This window comes from Varanus komodoensis, unplaced genomic scaffold, assembly GCF_004798865.1.
Source record: "Varanus komodoensis strain SLA01 unplaced genomic scaffold, ASM479886v1 scaffold36, whole genome shotgun sequence".
Taxonomy (NCBI): Eukaryota; Metazoa; Chordata; class Lepidosauria; order Squamata; family Varanidae; genus Varanus; species Varanus komodoensis.
In genome coordinates, this window is record NW_025335873.1 from 3,356,289 (window position 1) to 3,365,839 (window position 9,551).

Genomic DNA, 9,551 nt, shown 5'->3' on the forward strand with positions numbered 1-9,551 from the left:
GCTCACTTAATGGGAAAAATGATATGGTAATAAAATATGCAACACCAGCAAGCCTTTAATGAGCAGCACCAGCACCACCAGCAGCAGAAAACAAAACCTACATTGCAGAAGCCTGCCGAAACCATCTGGAGAAAGCCAAGGTCGAGTCAAGTCTTCGGGGCCTGGCAGGTCTCCATTGGCAGAAGTGTGGGGCTGCTTTGGAAACCCCCCTCAGAGAGGTATAATGAGAAGTGCTTCTCTCGGTCTTAAGTAGGGGCAGTCTGATACAGCCAAAGGTGGGCCTTCCAGAATCTGGTCCCAAACTATTGAAGGCTTTAAAGGCTGAAACTAGACTTTAAGTTGGGCTCAGAAAAACAGGAAGCAGTGCAGCTAGAGCAGTATCTGATTGGCTCTTCTCCCACCAGCACTTGGCCACCACATTCTCTACCAGCTGAGCTTTCCAGACGCTTCAAAGGCACTTTCAGGTACAGTGCGAGACAGTCCTACAGCCTGAGCGTTATTAGTTGCATGCGTGGTTGAGGCAAGGTCTGTGGCTGGCCTATCAGCCTAAGCTGGTGGAAAGTATTCCTCTTCCCCAGTTAACCAAGAGGACTCCCAGGTTAAGCATTTGATATTTTAAGGAACCACGGAAGAAAAGCCCTGCTGGATCAGACCAATGGCCCAGTCCAGCACTCCGTGGCAATCCAGTGGCCTACAAGATCACTCAAGCAGGATGAGTGCAAGAGTTTCTCCTGCCACAGCAACTGGTCTACTCTGGTGTGTTAGCCGGTCACATCTAAGACCAGCTGCACACTTCCAACCAGAGTCATTGACTGCATGACCCATGATGGTTCTTTTGGGTTAAGGTACAGCTTGTTCACCCTCATCCATTCAAACGGCTTTAGGACACTGGTTCAAGCATCCCAGAGACTCACCAAAATGCACGTGGAAAAGGGAGCCAACCATGAGATAAAGCCAAGATCCAAATGGCCTGATGGACCTCCCTCCATGGTTTCACACAGACATTGGAAAGCTTGGGAGATGGGATGGAACCGACTAATGGCCATGGGGGCGGTGGGGGGGGAGGGAGTCTTCCAGCAACTGTTTCAGAGACCAGTTCCCACTCTGCTTCCAACAGCATCAGGCCATTGGTATCAAAAGCTGCTGAGAAGATCAAACACACTTATCTAAGGTCATCCAAGTCTTAGATCAGCAAGAACATACTCCACATTGGCACCTCTCCCAGAGAAAGAATTCCACCTGGAGGTCTTGCCTCAGTTTTACAAAATCCTTTCTTCAGTGATGTTGGCAGAGGCAAAGTCTTCCAGAATTTAGAGGGAAAAAAGGTGTTTCTTGGCTGATGCATTGCTATGTAATCCTGGATTGAATCAAGTACAAAATACTTAGTTAGAATTGAAGTGTAGCTTATACACCAGTTTTTATTCATTGGTTTTTTTTTCTTTTTTGGTAAAAAGGGGTATCTAACTGCAACACCATCTGCTGCCTAGTACAAAAGGAAATTTTCCTGTTTGTCTCATGTGGAAGGATACTTCACCCGGACATCGCACTTCTACAATTGTACAGGTGACCAAAAAAAGGTACAACAGTAAATCCAAAAGTCAGACCACCTGTCTCAGCTTGAAGCTGTTTTTCAGGAATGGCTGCGAATTTGATGCCATCAGAAAATATATTGAAATGCTGCCACTAATGCACACATAGCATTATATGGCCCCAAACTAACCCAAGTCTAATTGGCGGCCTATTTTTGGCAGTGCGGCACTTTCCTTTGGTGTAGCTTCCAGGCCATACTGGAAGAAAAAGGCACTAAAAGTCCCTGGAAGCACTTTCAGCAAAAATTTACAGTGCTTCAAACACAGCAGTATTACATTTCTATGAAAACCTGTCCGAGGCTACTGTCCATATCGGCAGGAATTACGGCTCAAGGCATCTGGAACGCACCAGACTGAGCTATTTTGGTGTGCTTTTTGGCTGGTGCTCCTACAAAGCCTGCAATCACGGCATCCAAGTTGGTTTTGCCACACATACGCCCGCTGTGATGCTCTGCTGTGGACCAGCCCCACCGTCCCAGTTCCGCAAACTGGGCATGGCCGTAAGGACGGACGGACGGAGGCCAGGCTGAGCCAGCAGGAGCAACTGCTCTCTGGGATAGTTCTCGCTTTAGATAGCTGGTGAGCCGGCCACCTTCAGGCCTTTATGGGGAGAAGTTGGCCCTTCACACACAAGGACTGCCAATGGGTGTTTCTGCCTGCATGCACCCCTGTGCTCCTGGTTCTCATATTACAGCGTGGCTAAATTCAACTGCAATTGCTTCATAGCTATCTTAAGTCCGCTTTCAACATGTTGACACAGTGAGGCATCCTAGTGCAAAATAAGTCTGCGGTCACGAATTACTTAATCTAATCGCTGCCTTCCAGTGTCGAGGCAGCCAAAAATCTGCTTGCTTGCTTGCTTGCTTGCTTGCTTGCTTGCTTGCTTGCTTGCTTTCCTGATGCACAGCAGGGGCTTGTTTTTGAGTTTTTTAAGCATCAGTCCCCTGGGCTTAACTACACGCCGCTCTTGAAAGCAGGGAGGGGAAGTGCAAAAATAGTTTTTATATGATAAAAAGGTCTTCTGTTCAGAGTGCTTTGCAGATCTAATTTGCATGTGTTTAACTTGCTTTTTGGATTTTTGCTGCTTTTGACTGATAATCCTCTATTCCAGCCCAGCTGCAACGTGTCCCAGCAGTAAAAACAAAAACAAAAAAATTGAAATAATAACATGGATCTTTCCAGTATCAAAAGCTAAGCAAAATAAACTGCTCAACCTTTCTGAGAACTGAAAACCACAGAAGGGGCTTTATCTCTGTACTTCCCTAATTCTTATTTTAAAAGTCTTAGTTTTCCCCATTTCTTTAATAAGTGTTGTTTCCCAATTTGTCTGCCTTGAACCTGGTTTGGACACAACACCAAGCTATTATTTAGTGTTTACCTGCATGACTTTGAGATTCAGTGCCTTCCCTCTTCTTTGGCACACCTTTGAGCGACGGGAAATTCTGGTGAGTTTAAACTGTGCTCTGCTAAGAAGCCAGGATGAAATCTGGCTTGTTTATTAACCAGAGTTGAACTAGAACAAGATTAGGGAACACACAATCCCACCAGATTATGAACTCCAATTACTATTAGCCCCAGCTGGCATGACCAGTGGGCAGGGATAGTGGGAGCTGTACTGCAGCATCGTCTGGATACCCACAGGTTCTCTCTCCCATTGTGGAACTCAAGGGGGCTCCATGCACTTCCCAGCTGGTCTCCCCTCCAAGCTCAGGCCAGCACTGGGCCTGCTTAGCTTCAGCATGTTGGATGCTTTATGTGCTTCCAGACCATACTATGGACTTGCCGCTCCTCACTGCTTTCCGATGTATAGGCTAGGCTGCGTTCGGCGTGCTACGGGGATGAAGGTGGCAGCTGGAACTAAGAGCCATTCTCGTGAGTACGGTTACAGCGTCCTCTCCTAAACTATGCTCGGTTAGGTAACATTTCATCTTCAAATATGATGCCATTTAGGCAGCTGGTGGCAATTAGAAACTCTTTGGTTGTACTGGGAAATGGCCGTTGACGTTCTGAGTGGTTTGAACGTAAGAAGAGCTTGCTTAGAACTGAACCAGGGTCCACGCAGACCTTCTTTCCACTGGAAGGGCTGGAGGCTCAATTTAGCCCTCCAAGACGAGTGGCCATGACTATGTCTAGCCTCTGTCCTGCCCTCCTTTTAATTCATCCTGAGCTGGTAGCTATAATCACAACAGTGAATTCCTTTATTTTATGAAGTTGCAAAAGAAAGATGATTTCATTCAGTCTGTTCTGGATTTGCAGCCAATCAAATTTCAGTCAAAAATCACAAGTTCCAATATTACAAGAAAGAAAGGAAAACCATCTATTTCCTAATCCCATGTATAAGTGTAAAATAAACTACCATAGCCCCATGTTTTATTTCAGCTAAATAGCACTGGAAGCCTTTAGCAGTCAATAAACAATGTGATCCCTCCACCCCCCAAAAAAACATTTTGAGGATCATGTTGTTAACATCAAGACCAGCAATAAATATTTATATCAGAAGCAGGAAACCGTTATGGATGTAATTGGACAACAATGGAATTAATGGCATGCTAAAGGAATATAAGCAGAATGTGAAGAAATGGCATGAATGTGTTTTTTCCTGTTTTCTGAAGGAGATGTTGGGTAGCTTGAACCAATGTTTACAGGAAGGGAAACTGAGGAACTCAGATGATGCAAGATGAAGTTCTCAGTGCTATTGGCTAACTTTCAGTTTGTTGGTTAGACCCAGAAGGTATCCAGATGCTGGTCTTCTCTAAGATCACCCTCTGTACCAGAGGACTGCAGAATGACCAATGTCCCACCAATGTTTGAAGAAGAATCCAGGGGGGAGAGGTGTGTCTGGGAAATTAGCTAAATGTTTGTTCAAGGCAAAATGGCTGAAAGTATCAAGAAAGATAAAGCCAGGGTACAACCCTTCATCCCCACCTTGGATGAATGCAAGACCTTGAACTTGGAGGTTTGCATGCATCCAGGGTAAGGAGCAAGGTGCGGCAGTGGTAGGCTTTGTGTGGTGCCACCCTATGTGTGAACGGCTGTTTTAGGCTATCCAGATGAAGTGCCACGGAACTGGAGCTAAGAAGGTCATTGTTGCTGCTATTATTATTCATTTCATTCTCTACCACTCCTAGACAAAACCCTCTGGGTTGTCACCCATCCAGGTTTCCACCAGGCCTAACTCAGCATAGCTTCCAAGATAAGGCAAGACCAGGCACTTCAGGCTATATGGAAGGTTGTGGTACCATTTGGATATGGCCTAAACTATTGCCCCAAGGTATTGATTTCCCACCTTGGAGAGGCAGCTCATGCAGTTCTTCCCATGCTGGCGGAGAGCTGGGTGGGGACAGGCTCAGCAGAAGGAGTCCCTGCCCCAAGGTCACAGAATCTTGGAGCTGGGACTCTCAAGCAATCTTATGGCCACGAGGGGATGTCTGGAGGTGATCGGATTGGGTGCTTAATAAGCATATAGCAGGGCAAACCCTGCTGAAAACCAGCACAGCTGAATCCTGCTTCACTAACCTTTTAAGCATGACAGTAAACATCTGGATAGAGGTGATCAAGTAGACACTGTTTACTTAGGCTTTCAAAGGCCTTTGACAAAGTCCCTCATCAAAGGTTCCTGAGCAAATTAAGCAATCATGGAACAAGGGGAAAGAAGTCCTTTTATGAACCTGTAAGCAGTTAAATAACTGAAAGATGAGAATTAGGAATAAATGGCAAATTCTTCTGATGAAGGGATGTAAACAGGTCCCACAGCGCCTAAAGAGCTTTCCAACTTACTCATGAATGATCTGGAATTAAGAAAGAACAGTGAAGAGGCCAAGCTTGCTAATGGCGCCCCATGATTTCACGTGGCTAGAACAAAGAGGAATTGTGAGGCGGGGGCCCAAGAGTATAGACATCAAAATGAGAAATGTGGTTCAAAGAGAGCTGCTGGAAATGATGTCGATTGGGGTGACTTCTAGTATCAGATGATGGGCTATTCTGCTCAAGTTAGCAGCAACCAGCCAAGAAAGAGGTTTTGGGTTTGTGGAGGACAGAACAATGGAAATGTGACTCGGTGTGCATTGTTGGGAAAAAGAAATTCCAAGTTAAGCGTAAGTGGACAAGGAGTAGAAAATAAAGCTTCCCGTGACATGCTACTCTTAGATAAATCCGATGATTGCATCTAAAAATGGATGTTAGAAGAAAGTGCAGAAAAAGGCAATGATCAAGGGACTAATGCTACTTCCCTATGAGGTGAAGAGATGACATCTGGGGGCTGTTTAGTTTAGAAACAAGGGGAGTGAGTGCAGTCATGGGCAGAGGTGTAGGAAATTGTTTCCAAGAAAATAGAGAGTAAGATTTTTTCCTCCCTCCCTCCGGACACTAAAATCCGGGCTCATCCCATGAACCTGGTGAGTTGGACATTCAGGACAGATAAAAGGAAGGATTTCTTTCTAATTAAACTATGGAACTAACTGTGAGAAATGTGTAGCTACTCCTGATGACTTCATGCTACTTCCAGGTTCAGGGGCAGTACGTCTCTGTGCGCCAATTGGTGGAGAACATGGGTGCTTTTGCACTCTTGACCTCTGTGCATTTCCCGCTTTGATGTTTCTGTTGCATTTTTAAATTGCCTGTTTTTATGGATTGTTGTAAACTGCCCGAGAGCTTTGACTGTAGGGCAGGATAGAAATGAAAATGATCATAATAATGGTTGAACTGTGGGCTAGATGGACCTTTGGCCTGAACCGATGTGGCTTTTCCCGTTTTTATTTCAGCCAGGACTTCATTCACGTCCACCACCTAAAAAAATGATAGGGTAAATAAACATTTTGTAGTACTTTTCAAAGATGATGAAATATGCGGTCAGGCATGTGAACTTCACCCAGAAGATAGAAACAACCAGGTTTCAAGCCAATTCTTGTTTTCGGTTAGGCAAACACAATCCTGGTGTAGTTATATGCACACACGGCTTGCTTTAAATATCCCGTGATCGCTTCTAGAACTGCTTTGCTTATTGGGGGCAGGATGTGTTAAATGTGTTCTTGTAACCAAAAACAAAAAAAGATTAGCAGCTCGTACAGCTGCAAAGCCAATATGGTAGCAATAAAACAATGCAGCTGCAGTTCAAGAGTACAGACCTGTACCTCCTTTTATTTAGTCCCAGCTACCTGCAAAATTAATAGACCGTCGCAGGTGAAGAAATGTTAGTGCAAAGCCATCGTGGGCTTTCTGCACTGGGATTTGAAAGTGCTGGATGCAAGCGCCACTGAACAAAACATCCTGCTTGAACAGTTGCACTCAATTTGCACAGTGCTGAAAGGCCCAAGGAGAGATGCAGAGGCCTGACCACCACTGGGAATTCCTGCTCAGCGGCATTCTAGTTTTCCCAGTGACAGCATGTTCCACTTTAACTTTCCAGGCATCCTTGAGTTGTAGCTCCTATCATTCCTCATCTTTGTCCATGCTGCCTGGAGTTAGAGTGTAGCTGAGTCTGGCAGGCTGCAGATTGCCAGTCCCTGCCTTAGAAATTCTCTGTATGGGTTCATGTTTCTCCTTTACTCATAAGGACTAGAAACTTATTTCCGCATCATTTTTCTGTTAAATGAAAGGTGCAAATCCTAGGATGCATCTTGCTCTGACTGATATCAGTGCCATGTGCAATAAATGTGCCATTGATTAAATGCCATAAATATCACCTCTATGTGGCTTGCATCTTGTACTGGCAATATTTGAACCCTGGCCTAAGGAGAGGCTGGACAACCTGTGACACTCCAGATGTTACTGGCTGATAGTCCTCAGCACCTCTGTAGAAGGTACAGTGCGACAATTCCTAGAGGGCCACCAGTTCCCTAACTTTGACCTAAAGACTCTTCCTCCACCATTCTAGAATTATTATACGTGAGAATGATGAGATTGAGCAGGATGGTTAAGTCTGAATAAATGGAGGAGCAGGCAGCTTTCCTTGCTCCATCGTCAGACCATCTCCTGCAGTCTTTTCTCAACAGATACTCATGGTAAGCTCACACACAGGGTGATGTTCCTTCCCAGTTTATTCTGGAATCAGCCTTTGATTCCACTTTTTCTTCTACTTCCCAACCTCCTACCAGGAATCTGCAGTCCAGGGTTGCTTAGCACATTCATTTCTCAATGGGCTGTTCGTGAGTGCGAGCGGGGTCTGCACGAATCAGTGGGGCCCAACTGTTTTTCCCCAGCTTGCTCCTTGGCAGCCCCTTTCCATAAATGGTACCCTTCGTGTTAGCAAAATGTAATTAATAGAGTCACTGTTATTTCAAGATTATATCTTGTAACTGTAAATAAGTACCCCAGTAATGGGATTAAAAGGCAATGGAAAAATAAGGTGAACAGACAGTGCAAATATATTTGACTTCTGTCTTGTCTTACCCTGTTGACACATGTGCCTTTTTCTGCCATTATTCAATTTTTTGGAATGTCCTGGTTCGGACCCCTCAGGGTATGCAGACCCCAGGTTGGGAATCACGAATATGAACGATGCTTTTACTTCTGCAAGGTTTCCCATGCCTGCTATCTCCCATTTTTGTGGGAATGGGGCTGGCTTCAGTGGGAGGCACCCAGAAAGCCCCCAGGCAGTGGGGTAGCGTACAAATGTAATGAAGAAATAACAAATAAATAAGCAAGCCAGCATGGGCTCTCACACTGAAAATAGATTGAAAGATATGTGTATCCTCCAGGAATTAGTTTAATTTTTAAAAAGTTATCTCAACCATGTTTTCTGGCACTGGCAGTTTTCCCATGGATTTGAGAATGAAAACCAATGCAAATATGTCCTGCTTTCACTGATAAAATATTACCCCAGAACAAGTCCTAGATAAGATTATCCATCTAACATGTGATCTGATTTTCTTTCCTGCCAGTAGAGGGTGGCAGGAGAGAAAGAACTAAGGAACTTAGTCAAGAAAGAACTAAGGAATTATTTCTGTTTGGGTGTCCAGACATTTGAAATTGAACATTATGATCTTGGTATCAGTCAGGCAAATGCACAGAGCAGTGTGTAGCCCTGTGCTTGGGTTAATATAGGGAGAGTGGAATCATAGAATCAAGAGTTGAAAGGATATTCTGATTTTTTTCCTGGGCAATCACTTTGATGCCCTAACTTGCCAGCTCTTAGCATTTCCAGAATAGTTCTACAAGTTTTCTCAAAATCAGTAGAATTATATTTCTGTTCTCTTGCAATAGTTGGCAAAAGAGCACTGTTTTTTCAGTAAACACCCATCACCTCTGACACCTTGTAAGGTGCTAAGCAGTTCTTGAAATAAATGTGACTGCTCTCACACGCAGTAATAAACCTCAAAACATTGTTGCTAAAATGGGTGAATTACTAATTGAATTTTCTGAGGGGCAGATGTGCTTCGATACTTAAGTTCCATTCTGTGGAAATAATAATAAATGCTACTGTTGCTCCTATATTTATATTCCACCTTTTCCCTCTTGCAAGGAACTTGAGGCAGCGCACATGGTTTCCTCCCTCATTTTACCCTCACAACAACCCTGTGAGGTAGGTTAGGCTGAGAGTCAGGGACTAGCCCAGAGTCTCACCCCCTGAGCTTCATAGGAGGACCAGACCTTGGAACTCCCAAACCCCAACCCAACACTCTGGCCTCTATACCAGCCTTCCCCAACCTGGTGGCCTTCAGGGGCATTTGGACCGCAACTCCCAGACTTCCCATCTAGCAGGGCCATGGGCTGGGGATTCTGGGTGTTGCAATCCAAACATGTCTGGAAGGCACAAGGTTGGGGAAAGCTGCTGTACACCATTGATCCAATTATTGCGCATGTGTTGGGTTAGGAAAACTTGCTCATTGGGATAGCAGCTATTAAGAAGGCCTTGGGTTGCAGCAGACCTCAGCGCCCCCTTTCTTCCTGCCCACCATATTGCCCGAAAGTCTTTATGTTAGAAACACCAGGCCTGAGCTTCTCTTTTCTGTTGCTTCTAGCTGG